This window comes from Oryx dammah, unplaced genomic scaffold (assembly GCF_014754425.2).
Source record: "Oryx dammah isolate SB20612 unplaced genomic scaffold, SCBI_Odam_1.1 HiC_scaffold_12, whole genome shotgun sequence".
Lineage (NCBI taxonomy): Eukaryota > Metazoa > Chordata > Mammalia > Artiodactyla > Bovidae > Oryx > Oryx dammah.
This window is the reverse complement of record NW_024070196.1, coordinates 56,284,793-56,302,556: the sequence shown is the minus strand read 5'-3', so window position 1 is coordinate 56,302,556 and position 17,764 is coordinate 56,284,793. Positions and strand designations below refer to the sequence as shown.

Sequence of the window (17,764 nt, the reverse complement as noted above, 5' to 3'; positions counted from 1 at the left end):
GGTTCAAGTAGTTTCTAAATAGTTTAGCAGCAATGCATTGGTGTCATTAGGTCTCAATTGAATTAACGATCAGAAACTTGCCATGTGGATTGCAAGCATCCTGATTCAGTGGAAAGAATTCTGAGTGAAAGACAGAAGTCTTTGGTCCTAATCCCATATTGGTCCCCAAATGGCTTTTCAGAATTAATTAAGTTATTTAATTTCTCAAAGCCTCAGTTCCCTGGTCTTGGGGCTAACTCAGATAATCTCTAAGTTTCATTCAACTCTAAAAGTCTATGATTATGTATGATATCACTTATATGTGGATTCTAAAATATGAAACAAATGAACCTATCTAAGAAACAGAAACAGATTCATGGACATAGAGAACAGATCTGTGGTTGTTAAGGGGGAGGGAGTTAGGGGAAGGATAGAGTGAGAGGTCGGGACTAGCAGATGTAAGGTATTACATGTGTAATAGATAAACAAGGTCCTAAGGAGTACGTCAAGGCTGTATATTGTTACCCTGCTTATTTAACTTATATGCAGAGTACGTCATGCAAAATACTGGGCTGGATGAAGCACAAACTGGAATCAAGACTGCTGGGAGAAATATCAATAATCTCAGATATGCAGACAGCATACATAATGGCAGAATTTGAAAAGGAACTAAAGAGCCTCCTGGTGAAAATGAAAAAGATGGCTTAAAACTCAACATTCAAAAAACAAAGATCATGGCATCCAGTCCCATCACTTCATGGCACATAGATGGGGAAATCATGGAAACAGTGACAGACTTTATTTTCTTGGGCTCCAAAATTACTGCAGATAGTGACCGCAGCTATGAAATTAAAAGACCCTTGCTCCTTGGAAGAAAAGCTATGACCAATCTAGACAGTGTATTAAAAAGCAGAGATGTAATTTACTTTGCCAACAAAGGTCCACCTAGTCAAACATATGGTTTTCCCAGTACTCATGTATGGATGTGAGAGGTGGACTATAAAGTAAGGTGAGCACCAAAGAATTGATGCTTTTGAACTGTGGTGTTGGAGAAGACTCTTGAGAGTCCCCTGGACTGCAAGGAGATCAAACCAGTCAATCCTAAAGGAAATAAGTCCTGAATATTCACTGGAAGGACTGATGCTGAAACTGAAACTCCAATACTTTGGCCACTTGATGCAAAGAGCTGACCCATTTGAAAAGACCCTGATGCTGGGAAAGACTGAAGGCAGGAGAAGGGATGAGGATGAGACAGTTGGATGGCATCACTGACTCGATGGACATGAATTTGAGTAAGCTGTGGGAATTGGTGATGGACAGGGAAGCCTGATGTGCTACAGTCCATGGGTTTGCAGAGTCAGACACAACTGTGTCACTGAACTGACTGACTGACTATATAGCATAAACAGCTAGACTAAGTATCTATGATAAACCATAATGGAAAAGAATATTTTTTAAAAATGTATGCATATGTATAACTGAATCACTTTCTGTACAGTAGAAATTAGCAAAGCATTGTAAATCAACAAAACTTGAAAAAATATGTATGATTATGGCATGTTGATTGGTTTTAAAATCTTACTCAAATACACACACACACACACACACACACACAGAACATGTCCTGAGTTCAATATAACCGAAATTCCCAGCAATCTTCACTTTAATTGTTCCAAATTCAAATAAAACAAAAGCTAAAGATAAAAACCCTTTTAGTCTCTGTGAATTTTACCTGCCATTGATGAAGGTACTGCAAGAGTCCTGTATTGACAACTTTTGGCTCCCTGCTACAGGATTACAATGCCAGGCACTGGAGATAAAAGAACATGCAGCAATAAGTGCTTTGAAAATAAACCATCTTAGAGCTAATGAAGGATTATCTGGCATGCACTTTTTCTAAAATGCCACAGCTATTAGCACGTTCTTTTCTCGTTTGTTTGTTGGGACAATTTCTCTACTGTCTCCACTTTGTTGCCCAGAAAGCTTTAGGGACCTTAAAAACCCAGACTTAGGGATCCTAAAACATCAAAATTAAATTGTGTATACTTAAATTTGGGGCTTTCCCAGTGGCTCAGTGGTAAAGGATTTGCCTGCAATGCAGGAGCCTCAGAAGACACAGGTTCAAATCCCTGGGTTGGGAAGATCCTCTGCATGAGGGTATGGCAACCCACTCCACTAATCTTGCCTGGAGAATTCCCATGGACAGAGGAGCCTGGTGAGCTACAGTCCACAGGGTCACAAAGAGTTGGACAGGACTTAAGTGACCTAGAACATATACTTAAATTTATATTTACTTTTATGGAAAAAGGCCTACTTAGCATCTGCTATGCATTGAATTATATACCCCTCAAAATTCATATTTTGAAACTCAGCAGTGGCCACAGAATTGGAAAAGGTCAGTTTTCATTCCAATCCCAAAGAAGGGCAATGCCAAACAATGTTCAAACTACCACACAATTACGCTCATCTCACACACTAGCAAAGTAATGCCCCAAATTCTCCAAGCCAGACTTCAATACTACTTGAATCATGAACTTCCAGATGTTTAAGCTGGATTTAGAAAAGGCAGAGGAACCAGAGATCAAATTGCCTACATGCACTGGATCACAGAAAAAGCAAGAGAATTCCAGGAAAATATCTACTTCTGCTTTACTGACTACACCAAAGTCTTTGACTGTATGGATCACAACAAACTGTGGAAAATTCTTCAAGAGATGGGAATACCAGACCACTTTACCTGCCTCCTGAGAAATCTGTATGCAGCTCAAGAAACAACAGTTAGAACTGGACATGGAAAAAGAGACTGGTTCCAAATTGGGAAAAGAGTACATCAAGGCTGTATGGAGAAGGCAATGGCACCCCACTCCAGTACTCTTGCCTGGAAAATCCCATGGACGGAGGAGCCTGGTAGGCTGCAGTCCATGGGATCGCTGAGTCGGACACGACTGAAGCAACTTAGCAGCAGCAGCAAGGCTGTATATTGTCACCCTGCTTATTTAGTTTATATGAAGAGTACATCATGTGAAATGGCAGGCTGGATGAAGCACAAGCTGGGATCAAGATTGCCAGGAGAAATATCAATAACCTTAGATATGCAGATGATACCACCCTTATGGCAGAAAGCGAAGAGGAACTAAAGAGCCTCTTGATGAAAGTCAAAGAGGAGAGTGAAAAAACTGGCTTAAAACTCAACATTCAAAAAACTAAGATCATGGCATCCAGTCCCATCACTTCATGGCACGTAGATGGGGAAACAGTAGAAACAGTGATAGACTTTATTTGGGGGGGGGGAGCTCCAAAATCACTGTGGATGTTGATTGCAGCCATGAAATTAAAAGATGCTTACTCCTTAGACGAAAAGTTATGACCAATCTAGACAGCATATTAAAAAGCAGAGACATTACTTTGCCAACAAAGGTCCGTCTAGTCAAAGCTATGGTTTTTCCAGTAGTCATGTATGGATGTGAGATTGGACCATAAAGAAAGCTGAGCATCGAAGAATTGATGCTTTTGAACTGTGGTGTTGAAGAAGACTCTTGAGAGACCCTTGGACTGCAAGGAGATCAAACCAGTCAATCTTAGAGAAAATCAGTCCTGAATATTCATTGGAAGGACTGATGCTGAAGCTGAAACTCCAAAACTTTGGCCACCTGATGTGAAGAACTGATTCACTGGAAAAGATCCTGATGCTGGGAAACACTGAAGGCAGAAGAAGGGATGAGGATGAGATGGCTGGATGGCATCACTGACTCCACGGTCATGAGTTTGACCAAACTCCAGGAGTTGGTGATGGACAGGGAAGCCTGGTGTGCTGCAGTCCATGGGTTCATAAAGACTTGGACATGACTGAGTAACTGAACTGAACTGAATATTCTCTGTGACTATATTTGAAGACTGAGCCTTTGGGGAGTAATTTAGATTAAATGAAATCATAAGGATGGGGAATATCTGTTAGGATTGGTGACCTTAGGAGAAGAGGAAGAGAAGAAAGATCTCTCTGCACAACACATACCTCACATACGTAAGGAGGAAACGCTGTTTGAGTACAACCCCAGAAGGTGAACAGGAAGAGAGCCCTCACCAGAAAACTTAACACTGGCACCACCTTAGAGTGTGGACTTCCCACACTCTATAACTGTGAGAAAATAAAATTTCTATTGTTTAAAGCACCCAGTCTGTGGTCCTTTGTTATAGCAGCCTGGGCAGACTAAGACCGCCTCCTTAATCAATTTTTGGACTAAGATTTCAAACAGTTTACTAAACTAATAATAAAAATGTATTTTTTTTTCAGGTAGCTAGAGAAACTAATCCTTTGATAAATCCTTTTCCATTCAAAAATATATCTTCATAATTCAAGCATTTGGTAGGGAAATATTACTTTCTGAACTACAAGAAAAAGTTTACAATTACTCCATTAGTTTCTACCAAATAACTTAAAAAAACATAAATAAATATGGTAATGGAGCACACATACTTGATTAAGTGTAAAATCTTGACCTAAAATCGGTTTCCTAAAACTCTTTGCATTTATTTGACCTTTCAACAATACTACTCTGAATGAGAACCTCAAATGTTTAAATTCCACAAGATAGAAGTGATTACAAGTACTTTCCTGTTCAAGTATTTAAAACAATTTCTTCATACTTGAGTGATTTACTTGAAATTCAGAAAGTGAATGAACCCTATCAGTTCTCTATATACCACTTGATTAAAAAACAACAACAAACCTCTGTAAAGCTATTTATGAATGGAATCCATTCCCAACACTACTGCCAGCATTATCAACCCGAAAGTAAAATCTCACTACACCACTCTCCAGCTTAAAACCCTTTAATCCCATCATGTATAGGATATAAAATCCAAGCTCCTTGTTAATCAGATGGCAAATAAAATCCTCTGTGATCTGCTCCTTGTCTGCTCCTGAACTCTGTCCTTAGTAACTTCAGGGCCTCACCCTGGACACCCAGCTATCTCAGACTACTTCCCTGGGATATCAAGAAGCATCTGTTGGCAAACTCTTTTCTTCCGAGATATCTAGAATTTCTTCAAGAATCTGCGCATACAGTACCTCATCAGAGAAACTTCTCTGATTCTCCTCCAGGCTGAGGTGGGTTTTTTCCTTTATGTTTCCACAGAAGGGCATTGTGAACATTTACATACATGGTATAAACATAGATTTAGGGTGTCTTAGGTAAATGTTTCTCCATTTGGACCCTACGCTGCTAGGAACAAGGGATCATATTTCCATCACCAATGCCTAGCAAACTTGTTGGTACACTGCATTCAATCAAAATATGTTGTTGAATTATACTAATTCAGATACCAAATACACTAAGTCATTTATGATTTTAAGGATATTATGGCAAAATTTTTTTTGTTAAACTATAACCATCACTCCAAGTGTTTTTGAATTACTGTGATCTTGACCTTCATTTTGAAAATTTATAACTTTATTGAACTACCTGGTACAAATGTCAATAATTTTAGAGTTGTCAGCACTCCCAACTTACTTGTTCAAGAGCCTGTTTTTAATGAGTGTCTTAAAGAAACTGGAGTCTGGTAATACATCATTTAAACATTGAGAAACATCCCTGGCAGTTGAAATTAGCATGTATTATTTTTTTAAGTGAAATAAAATATATATTACATATTAAACAAAAATTTACCCATTATACTGTATTTTTTCCACATGGACAGTTATAATACATGGCATCTTTGCATTAAGTAATTTAGAATCCATTCCTTAGGCCTGCCTTCCATCAACAAGGCAAAAATTTCACTTATATTGGTTTACAGGACTTCAATCTTTTATTCAGTCTTTTTCTTTCAGAATATTCATTCATTATTGCTTTTGACAAATGAACTGAGCTTAGAACAATTATAAAAGAGAAAATCAACAAGCATTTATTTTAGATTATTACAGGCACTAAGGAAACAAAGAAGTAAAAGCTGCTTTCATTAGTAGGGCCTAGTTACATGTAATCAACAGTCATGATAGTACTGACATTTATTCAAAGTTCACTATGTACCAGGCACTACATATTACCTCACTTAAACTTTAACACAATACCATGAAAGACTTACCATTATAGATATCAGTTTACAGATAAAAATCTGAGACCCAACTTCACAGAGCTAGTGTAATGTAGAGCTGGGATTTAAATCTAGACTGTTCAACCTCAAGCTCATTTTCTCAACCACTATGGTATAGTTCAGTTCAGTTCAGTTCAGTCGCTCAGTCGTGTCCGACTCTTTGCGACCCCATGAACTGCAGCACGCCAGGCCTCCCTGTCTATCACCATCTCTTGGAGTTCACTCAGACTCATGTCCATCGAGTCCGTGATGCCATCCAGCCATCTCATCCTCGGTCGTCCCCTTCTCCTCCTGCCCCCAATCCCTTCCAGCATCAAAGTCTTTTCCAATGAGTCAACTCTTTGCATGAGGTGGCCAAATTACTGGAGCTTCAGCTTTAGCATCATTCCTTCCAAAGAAATCCCAGGGTTGATCTCCTTCAGAATGGACTGGTTGGATCTCCTTGCAGTCCAAGGGACTCTCAAGAGTCTTCTCCAACACCACAGTTCAAAAGCATCAATTCTTCGGTGCTCAGCCTTCTTCACAGTCCAACTCTCACATCCATACATGACCACAGGAAAAACCATAGCCTTGACTAGACAGACCTTAGTCGGCAAAGTAATGTCTCTGCTTTTCAATATACTATCTAGGTTGGTCATAACTTTTCTTCCAAGGAGTAAGCGTCTTTTAATTTCATGGCTGCAGTCACCAACTGCAGTGATTCTGAAGCCCCAAAAAATAAAGTCTGACACTGTTTCCACTGTTTCCCCATCTATTTCCCATGAAGTGATGGGACTGGATGCCATGATCTTCGTTTTCTGAATGTTGAGCTTTAAGCCAACTTTTTCGCTCTCCTCTTTCACTTTCATCAAGAGGCTTTTTAGTTCCTCTTCACTTTCTGCCATAAGGGTGGTATCATCTGCATATCTGAGGTTATTGATATTTCTCCCGGCAATCTTGATTCAAGCTTCTGTTTCTTCCAGTCCAGCGTTTCTCATGATATACTCTGCATAGAAGTTAAATAAGCAGGGTGACAATATACAGCCTTGACGTACTCCTTTTCCTATTTGGAACCAGTCTGTTCTTCCATGTCCAGTTCTTCCATGTCCAGTTCTAACTGTTGCTTCCTGACCTGCATACAGATTTCTCAAGAGGCAGGTTAGGTGGTCTGGTATTCCCATCTCTTTCAGAATTTTCCACAGTTTATTGTGATCCACACAGTCAAAGGCTTTGGCATAGTCAATAAAGCAGAAATAGATGTTTTTCTGGAACTCTCTTGCTTTTTCCACGATCCAGCGAATGTTGGCCATTTGATCTCTGGTTCCTCTGCCTTTTCTAAAACCAGCTTGAACATCAGGGAGTTCACGGTTCACGTACTGCTGAAGCCTGCCTTGGAGAATTTTGAGCATTATTTTACTGGCATGTGAGATGAGTGCAATTGTAGTTTTCAGTTAAATTGCTATATAAAAGATTTCAGAAATTAATGACTTGATAAATTATAAAGGATTACATCTAGCCAACAATATTCCTGAATGCACTGGAGAAGGAAATGGCAACCCACTCCAGTATTCTTGCCTGGAGAATCCCAGGACGGGGGAGCCTGGTGGGCTGCTGTCTATGGAGTTGCACAGAGTTGGACACGACTGAAGCGACTTAGCAGCAGCAGCCACTTAATCTTTTTTACTTTCTTTACCAAACCAGAAGATCAAGCCCCTCTGTCTAAAACTTTCTTTTCACTTCGTGCTTTAAAAAAAAAAAATAATCATCATTGAGAATTTCTGTTCAGCAAATAGTAGCATGCCAATTCAAGACAAGGGAAGCCTAAGTATTCCAAAATCTTCTGTACAGGAGGTAATCCTGTCTTGGGACTTTCAGAGATGCCTTAATAAACAAGAAAGTATTTAAAACTTTAACTCTTGCCTAATTTCTAATGTTGAAAGAATAACTCAGCATTCTTAGTCACTTTTAATTTTGCTTTGCCACTGGCAGACGGGCAAGCATCCATATATGCTGACAGGATACATGTTAGAGCAGTTTAATCCCGTTGAAAGTTGCCTTACACTGTTTCAGCAATTCTCTCTCACAGGAACTGCTGTTTTCAAAAATATATGAACCTACATCTATTATAGATAATATATAAGCAAACAAATAGCAGTACTAAAATGCCTTTAAAAAGTAAACAGTCTTTTAACAACTGACCTGGGATAGCTTCAAATTTTTGAATTAATTTTGAGTGGTAGAAAAAGCATAAAAGCAACTGAATTTAATATCCAAAAGAAAAGTTTTATCCTTTATGTATTTAATATGTAGAAGGAGAGACAAACCACACAAGCCAATGATACTTATAGTAAATTCAATCTCTTCCTAAATAAATCTTGCTTCCAACCTCATGGACTGGAGAAGAGGTGAACTAGTGAACCGCTAAAGAAATTTAGCTCTTTAGATGTAAAGAAAGAAAGGATGAAAGACAGGATGAAAGAAAGAAAGAAGGAAGAAAGAAAGTGAAGACACTCAGTTGTGTCTAACTTTTTGAGACCCCATGGACTGTAGCCTACCAGTACTCCATCCATGCAATTTTCCAGGCAAGAGTACTGGAGTGGGTTGCCATTTCTTTCTCCAGGGGATCTTTCCGACCCAGGGTTTCAACCCAGGTCTCCGGAATTGCAGACAGATGCTTTTCCATCTGATGATCCACCAAGGAAGCCCTGACTGAAACAAGGCTTCTCAATAAATTATTCCTTAAATTTATTTCAACGATGTAGAAAAAAAACGCTTTCTAGGATATAAAAGAATTGCCAATAATGTGACTAAATCTGTTCAGTCCTTCAATTTTTAGTCCAGTTAATTTTTAAGAAAATCTTAGACCAATTTTGACAAATACAAAAATTCCATGCCATTTTAGGACATCTCTGGTGATCCTGTGGCTAAGACTCTCAATTCAGTTCAGTCGCTCAGTCGTGTCTGACTATTTGCAACCCCATGGATTGCAGCACACCAGGCTTCCCTGTCCATCACCAACTTCCGCAGCTTACTCAAACTCATATCCATCAAGTTAGTGATGCCATCCAACCATCTCATCCTCTGTCATCCCCTTCTCCTCCTGCCTTCAATGTTTCCCAGCATCAGGGTCTTTTCCAATGAGTCAGTTCTTCGCATCAGGTGGGCAAAATATTGGAGCTTCAGCCTCAGCATCAGTCCTTCCAATGAATATTCAGGACTGAATTCTTTAGGATTGATTGGTTTGATCTCCTTGCAGTCTAAGCGATTCTCAAGAGTTTTCTCCAACATCACAGTTCAGAAGCATCAATTCTTTGGTGCTCAGCTTTCTTTAGAGTCCACCTCTCACATCCATACATGACTACAGGAAAAACAATAGCTTTGACTAGACAGACCGTTGTCAGCAAAGTAATGTCTCTGCTTTTTAATATGCTGTCTAGGTTGGTCATAACTTTTCTTCCAAGGAGCAAGTATCTTTTAATTTCATAGCTGCAGTCACCATCTGCAGTGATTTTGGAGCCCAAGAAAATAAAGTCTGTCACTGTTTCCATGGTTTCCCCATCTATGTGCCATGAAGCAATGGGACTGGGTGCCATGATCTTCATTTTCTGGATGTTGAGTTTTAAGCCAGCTTTTTCACTCTCCTCTTTGACTTTCATCAAAAGGCTCTTTAGGTCCTCTTCACTTTCTACCATAAGGGTGATGTCATCTGCATATCTGAGATTATTGATATTTCTCCTGGCAATCTTGATTCCAGCTTGTGCTTCATCCAACCCAGGATTTTTCATGACATACTCTTCATATAAGTTAAATAAACAGGGTGACAATATACAGTTTTGATGTACTCCTTTACCAAGTTAGAACCAGTCCGTTGTTCCATGTCTGGTTCTAACTGTTGCTTCTTGAGCTGCATATAGATTTCTCAGGAGGCAGGTAAGGTGGTCTGGTATTCCCATCTCCTGAAGAATTTTCCAGTTTGTTGTGATCCACAGAGTCAAAGGCTTTGGTGTAGTCAGAAAAGCAGTAGATGTTTTTCTGAACTCTCTTGTTTTTTCTATGATCCAACGGATGTTGGCAATTTGATCGTTGATTCTTCTGCCTTTTTTCAATTCAGCTTAAACATCTGGAAGTTCATGGTTCACGTACTGTTGAAGCCTGAGTTGGAGAATTTTGAGCTAGTGTGTGAGATGAGTGTAACTGTGTGATAGTTTGAACATTCTTTGGCATTGTCTGTCTTTGGGATTTGAATGAAAACTGACCTTTTCTAGTCCTGTGGCCACTGCTGAGTTTTCCAAATTTGCTGGCATATTCAGTCCAGCACTTTACCAGCATCATCTTTTAGGACCTGAAATAGCTCAGTTGGAATTCCATCATCTCCACTAGCTTTGTTTGTAGTGATGCTTCCTAAGGCCCACTTGACTTCAGACTCCAGGATATCTGGCTCTAGGTGAGTGATCACACCATCATGATTATCTGGGTCATTAAGATCTTTCTTATATAGTCCTTCTGTGTATTCTTGCCATCTCTTCTTAATACTTTCTGCTTCTGTTAGGTCCATACCATTTCTGTCCTTTATTGTGCCCATTTTTGGCTTCCCTGATAGCTCAGTTGGTAAAAATCTGCCTGCAATGCAGGAGACCTTGGTTCAATTCCTCAGTGAGGAAGATCCACTGGAGAAGGGATAGGCTAACCACTCCAGTATTATTGGGCTTCTCTGGTGGCTCAGCTGGTAAAGAATCAGCCTGCAGTGTGGGAGACCTGGGTTCGATCCCTGTATTGGGAAGATCCCCTGGAGAAGCAAAAGGCTACCCACTCTAATATTCTGGCCTGGAGAATTGCATGGACAGTCCATGGAGTCGCAAAGAGTCAGACACGACTGAGCGACTTTCACTTTGCACAATATAGGAGGGATAAGATTCTATGCCACAGCTACCAGTTCACATCCCTCATCTAAAGATCTCGCATGCCTCAACTAATATCGAGGATCCTGAGTGGTGCTATCAAATATATAAATATTTTTAAAATGTCATGTCCTCTTTTTAAATGATTTAAAATTTCAAAAGGCCTCACCTGCACCCATTCTGAGTAATACACTGCACTTCCAGAGTTAGGAATCATTGTTCTAGTATTAAAAATGGGAGGAATGGATATAATATGATTAGAGTAGGCAACAGCTAATACATAATCTTCTGGTTCTAATTGATTCAGATCTCCTAGAATGCCCTGGTATGATATACTGCCAAATGACCAGATTTTATACGTGTGTGTTTGAGTGAGAATATTTGTGTCTTAGATGCTTCAAGGGAATGAGGAAGAGAAAATGATAAAAAGAAAACATGGCAAAAGCTTAAAACCTGGTGAAACTAGATAAAAGATACATGGACTGTTTCTGAATTATAACTTCCTTGCATTTGAAAAAGAAATAAAAAGGAATAGAATGAGGAGACTGGTAATCATCTATTTTTAATTAAACAGCAGTTTAATTTTTACTTTGACAATATAGCATCTTAGGCCAGCCATTTAACCTCTGTACCTCAGTTTATTTTTCTATAGAATGGGTGACATTTATGCTGTTTTCATGGTTAAAATATGTGACATTTCATTACTATATATACATTCTAAAACTCTGGAAAATGCCCAAGTATTTATTTACACCTAAAAGTTTAAAAAGAATGAATATTTCAAACCACATTTAGCTTACTGCATCTAGCTATTGAGTACCTACAGTAAATTTAATATAGATAGGGAAAACTGAGTTATTATATATGATTATGGATTTTTAAACAACTATGATATGGGAAACAAAACTGACTAATGAAATAAAGCCACTGATCTATTTAGCTAGCACCTCACTGTTTTAGAAAATAGACAACTACGTATTTAAGAGGCTGTCTTCGGGTAGGAAAGGCACTATTTCCTGTGCCAGTTTCTATTACTTCCAATGTCTTTCACTACAAAGCTACACGTTTTCTTATGTCTCCAGTCCTGAGTTTGCTACCTACTCCTGGAAAGATTTCTTCTTTCTCGTGATTAAGAAGAATTTTTTAAATGATGTATATTGGCCACAGTCACAGCAGAAGTGAACAAGGTAAAAAGTTGCCCTGCTGCTACTGCTGCTAAGTCGCTTCAGTCGTGTCCGACTCTGTGCGACCCCATAGACGGCAGCCCGTCAGGCTCCCCGTCCCTGGGATTCTTCAGGCCAAGAACACTGGAGTGGGTTGCCATTTCCTTCTCCAATGCATGAAAATGAAAAGTGAAAGTGAAGTCGCTCAGTCGTGCCTGACTCTTAGCGACCCCATGGATTGCAGCCTACCAGGCTCCTCCGTCCATGGGATTTTCCAGGCAAGAGTACTGGAGTGGAGTGCCATTGCTGTCTCTGAAAAGTTGCCCTAAGAACTAGAATAATGGAAGGTAAAGGGCTTAAAGAGTGAGTTTTAAAAAACTCAGTACCAGTCACTGGTTAAAGAAAGAGAGGTCATATTATGACAACTATTAGTCAAATGTCCTAAGGTTAAATTTTATGTGATCTGCCTTTCCTTAATTGCCTGACTGTATTCCACATCATTCTCTGCTCCTTTTTGCCACACCTCAGCCACATTGGCTTCTTTCACACCTCACAGCTTGACTGGGCTGGTTCCTTCTGGAGGTGAAGATCTCTGCTCAAATGTTACCACTTCAGAGAGCCCCACCTGGAACATCCTTATCTAAAGTACTTTTTCTTCTTCTCATTGACTATCACTATGTTTTCCTTTACATCACAGCACTTGAACTTATCTGAAATTATTTTATATGTATGTTTGTTTATATTTTTATTGTTTCTCCTCTGTTATTCCCTGTTACATAACAGGCATTTGACAAGTATTTGTTGAAAGAATAAAGGAGATACCCAAATTATGTTCTTTTACTGGGATCAATCGCATGGAAAAAAGTTATCTGCAAAATTCTACTAAGAATTAAAAAATAACTACTGTCTACTCAGATAAAGCACACTGTTTAAAGTGTAACAAAAATATAATATTCAGGAATGTGAACAGCACAGTTGGTAATGCCAGGTTATATATAAGGTGCTTTTCATTTTAATCCAAACTACTGTACTTCTTGGGCTTCCCTGGTGGCTCAGATGATAAAGAATCTGCCTGCAATAAGGGAGACCAGGGTTCAATCCCTGGGTCAGGAAGATCCCCTGGAGAAGGGAATGGCTACCCACTCCAGGATTCTTGTGTGCTTCATTACTCAGTTGTGTCTGACTCTTGGAGACTCCATGGACTGTAGCCCGCCAGGCTCCTCTCAGGGGATTCTCCATGGGAATTCTCCAGACAAGAATACTGGAGTGGGTTGTCATGTCCTCCTCCAGGGGATCTTCCTAACCTGGGATCGAATCCAGGTCTCCCGCACTGCAGGTGGATTGTTTATAGCCCGAGGCACCAGGGAAGCCCAGTACTCTTGCCTGGAGAATTCCATGGACAGAGGATCCTGTGAGGCTATAGTCCATGGGGTTTCAAAGAATCAAACATGACTGAGCGATTGACACACACACACACACACACACAGAGTCGAACATGACTGAGTGACTAACACACACACATACACACCATTTCTCACAAATAGGGAGTCAATCCATATTTCAACACTTCCTTACAAAGTCTCTCAAATTCCAAGGCACTCTCACAATTCTTCTGAACCATAAATTATTCATTGGGGAAGACATATGCTTTGAAACGGCCCAATTAATGCTACATTAATTGGATGCTTACTGAGGTCACTGAAAATAAAGGTAAGTTTAGCAATTAACTATTCTTAAGGCTGTCACCATCCAGTAATTCTGGACCAGTAATTCTCAAACTCTGCTGTGTATCTATTACCTGGTATCCTGTTAAAATGCAGATTCTGAATGACAGTAGGTCTGGGGCCAGGGATTCCGTATTTCTAACAAACTCCCAGGCAGTACTGGTGGTTTATAGACTACACTTTGAACTGCAAGGCACAAAATGAAATTGTAAACAAGGCTCTATTTTTATAATTAAAAACTGTGTTTTGACGTTCATTAGAAAGGAAAAAAATGTGCTAGGCAGCTGAAAGCTACAAAGGGAATGGGAGCTTTTCATAAAGCTTTTACTAATAATTCATCCTTGTCCCCCGATAAATTCAAGTTCACATTTATAAATCAGATTTTTTTTCAAGGCAATGCCTTTACCCAGAATTAACTACTTAAACTTAATTAAATACAAAAAGGAAAAATCCATTTATTATATTTAAAACTATTATTCTCTACCTCCCAATAAGCCAAATAATTTCATTTTAATCAGCATACATGGAAGCATTACAGTTAGAAAGAGAACACTAATTTTGGTAGTGATATCTGGACAACTTTACTAGTCAAAAATATTTTTCCTCCTTTTAAATTCTTGGCATCTCTCAGGAAATCATTAGCCAATACGTAAGTTTTTAAGTGATATCTTAGATTTTTAAAAAACATCAAGTAGCTAAAGACTATATAAGATTAAACTGAAATGATAACTATATCAAAAAAGTTAAACCAAAAATTAGAATCTCTCAAATATATAAACATGAAAATGAAACTGAGTAGGACCCTCTGGGACCTTTCCGGGTAAAAAAACCCCTCCATGTCACCTGTTTCTTGTTCACAGAAAAAAAATGTCTTTAGTCTTGGAGACCTTCCCAGAGTTCCAGATAACAGACACAAGCAGTTAATGATAAGAACAACAGAGTCACAGGACTTCTAGTTCCTCCTGAAGGGACACAGATAACAGTCTCCAACATACCTTTGAATTGCTCTAGTGGAGGACACTGACTACAGGTTGACCACAGGCACATAGGCCCCACACTAGTTTGAACCAGAAGGTTAATGACTGAGATTCCTGAAACATGACCCTGTTATTTCACCACCAACAAAACAGAAGGATGTCCAGGAGTTGCTCAAGCACCCTGCAACCCTCACCTCTAAGGCTGCTTTATTTTATTTTATTTTTCTAAGGCTGCTTTAAAAAACCCTTCCCAGAAATCCAGCAGGAAGTTGGGTCTTTTTGAGTATGAGCTGCTCATCCTTCTTGCTTGACATCCTGCAATAAACACTGTACTTTTCTTCACCAAAACCAGTTGTGAGAAGATTGACTTTGCTGCGCAATGGGCAAGTGGACCCAAGTTCAGCAGCAATGATCTTTCCAAATCTTGGAAGAATATTCATTTGTTTCAGCACTGTTTTTCCTCCTTTCATAAGTAAACTTCTTTTAATTTAACACACTTAACAGACTCATATAACCTTTTATAGCTATCTTGAGATCAGCACACGATACCCATTTTTTAGAAAAAGATAATAGTTCATAACGACAAATCAAAAAAGGCACAAATGTGTTCTGAGATGCTTTTAATGGGTCTATGGTACTTAAGGTTTCCCACAGTTTTGTGAATCATTATTAACAGAGTTCTCTTTGTGTTCAGTTTAAGTTACTAAAGGTTGTTTCTTGTTTTTTTTTTTAAGTGTTTTATTCTTTGTGGCTGACAACTAGGGGTAAAGAACAGTTATAATATAAATGCATTCCTGTAAGTCTCTGTTGAGGGAGTCAGGCTGATTTGAGAGCTCAATTCGGGAGCAGTGGGTATTTTTTGCTTTCCTCTCCATCCATCCTCTTAACCGTGTCCTGTAATTAAAGCCTAACATGTACAAATAGAGCAGGATTACTGGGCAAGAGCCATTTCAGGAGGGTATGAATTGCTTCTGTGCTAGTTCTAGAATATCAGCTCGGAAACATCATCAAAAGGAAATCAAGGCAATTCCTTTGCTGATAAGGAAATTGTAAAGAATCTCTTTAGGACTAGAAACTGCCAGTTCAGTAATGCAAATGCCCTTGTGTTTATCTCAACAATAACAATCTCCCCATTTACTATTTAGCAAAGATTGAAAGAGCAAAACCAAAAACTCAAAACATGGAAGGTGTAAAATAAGTCTCTTTACTGCTCAGTACTTTGGCAAGCATAATACCACATTTGCATCTGTCTGAGTGGTAACTTCCAAAAGTCTGAGAAAGTAAATGTGAGCTGAATATCAAGCAACAAGAGAGATAATCCTGAGCAACTGTGTGTTGTGTGTGGAGGGCAGGGGTTGAGTACCAAAGAGGTGAACATTAAGCAGAGTGAAGAAGGCTCACAAAACTAAAACTCAGTAGCTTTAGCTCCTGAATAAAGATGAACTCAGAGCAAGTTTTCTAAATCATCTGGCCATGTTAAATACACACACACTGAAAAAGCTTCAGTACATTTAAGGATATTTTGTAAAGCGCCCTTTTCTTCCTGAATTCTGCTATTCTTTCTGTTCCTCAACAATTATGTGTCTCCGTGGTCTAATTATTTCCTCATTCTCAGCTCATCTCTCCTTTCTTAAGACCCTCCCTTCCTCTTTCTTTTTTTTTTTTAAAATCTCCCTCATACAGCCAGAAATGAGCAAATCCAGTTCTCTTTCAGTATTCATGTTTTAGTTAGATTCATATTTTTTGTGCCTTCTCCATTAGTACTCATTCACAACTGCCCTGGTTTCCTTGGTGCCTGATAAATGTTAGTATGATGCCACAAGTAGCTGGGAAATGTCACTCAAGAAGGCTTGATTACAGTGGCAAAGAAGTGAAAACATCAAAGCAAAATAGCTAACGGAAACTTAAAATCCTCACATTTAGCTGAGTGCCTAAGAGGTACATGGAGGGAACTCAATAATAAGTTTGCTTCAGTGTTTGTGTGGAAATTTTAAAGACCTTTCTTACCACAAGCAACCTTGTACTCTGAAGCTAGACTCCTCCCCAAAGCTAGAAGAATTTATGAATGGTGACTGAGCAAGGAGTTTCTTTTTCCCTTTCATTTAAATTTGCAGGTATTAAAATCTGAAGTAGTGGTCAGGATAAGTGAGAGTTCAAAGCATGACAAGAATGACTGCATTAAAAATAAAAAAGGCTGGAGATGATCCTATGATGATATATATTTTTTTCTTCTCAGATCATCCCTCTTCAACTTCCACAGAATTACATGACTTATGAACAATATTTAAATTAAAATTGTCTCTGTTAGAATTTGGTATGCTTTCAGATATTTTACTCATAGATGTTTTTTGTCATCCTCTGTCCTGTCTCCATTTACTCATCTTTCAGTTCAGTCACTCAGTCGTGTCCAACTTTTTGCACACCATGAATAGCAGCATACCAGGCCTCCCTGTCCATCACCAACTCCCGGAGTTCACCCAAACTCTTGTCCATCGAGTCGGTGATGTCATCCAGCCATCTCATCCTCTGTTGTCCCCCTCTCCTCCTGCCCCCAATCCCTCCCAGCAGCAGAGTCTTTTCCAGTGAGTCAACTCTTCACATGAGGTGGCCAAAGTATTGGAGTTTCAGCTTTAGCATCAGTCCTTCCAAAGAACACCCAGGACTGATCTGCTTTAGAATGGACTGGTTGGATCTCCTTGCAGTCCAAGGGACTCTCAAGAGTCTTCTCCAACACCGCAGTTCAAAAGCATCAATTCTTCGGAGCTCAGCTTTATTCACAGTCCAACTTTCACATCCATACACGACCACTGGAAAAACCATAGCCTTGACTAGACGGACCTTTGTTGGCAAAGTAATGTCTCTGCTTTTGAATATGCTATCTAGGTTGGTCATAATTTTCCTTCCAAGGAGTAAGTGTCTTTTAATTTCATGGCTGCAGTCACCATTTGCAG

At 39.2% G+C, this 17,764-nt stretch overlaps 1 protein-coding gene across 7 annotated transcripts in view; it reads right to left on the bottom strand.

The window, feature by feature from the left end:
- TAOK3 (TAO kinase 3) overlaps nucleotides 1-17,764 on the bottom strand; it is a 189,704-nt gene that overhangs the window by 105,005 nt on the left and 66,935 nt on the right. For 2 of the 7 annotated variants that reach the window (XM_040251612.1, XM_040251613.1), the window contains exon 2: nucleotides 1,712-1,789. The exons of the other annotated variants lie outside the window; for them this stretch is intronic. The gene's annotated coding sequence lies outside the window, so the exon portion shown is untranslated. The remainder of the gene's footprint in view (nucleotides 1-1,711; nucleotides 1,790-17,764) is intronic. 7 annotated transcript variants of the gene reach the window in all.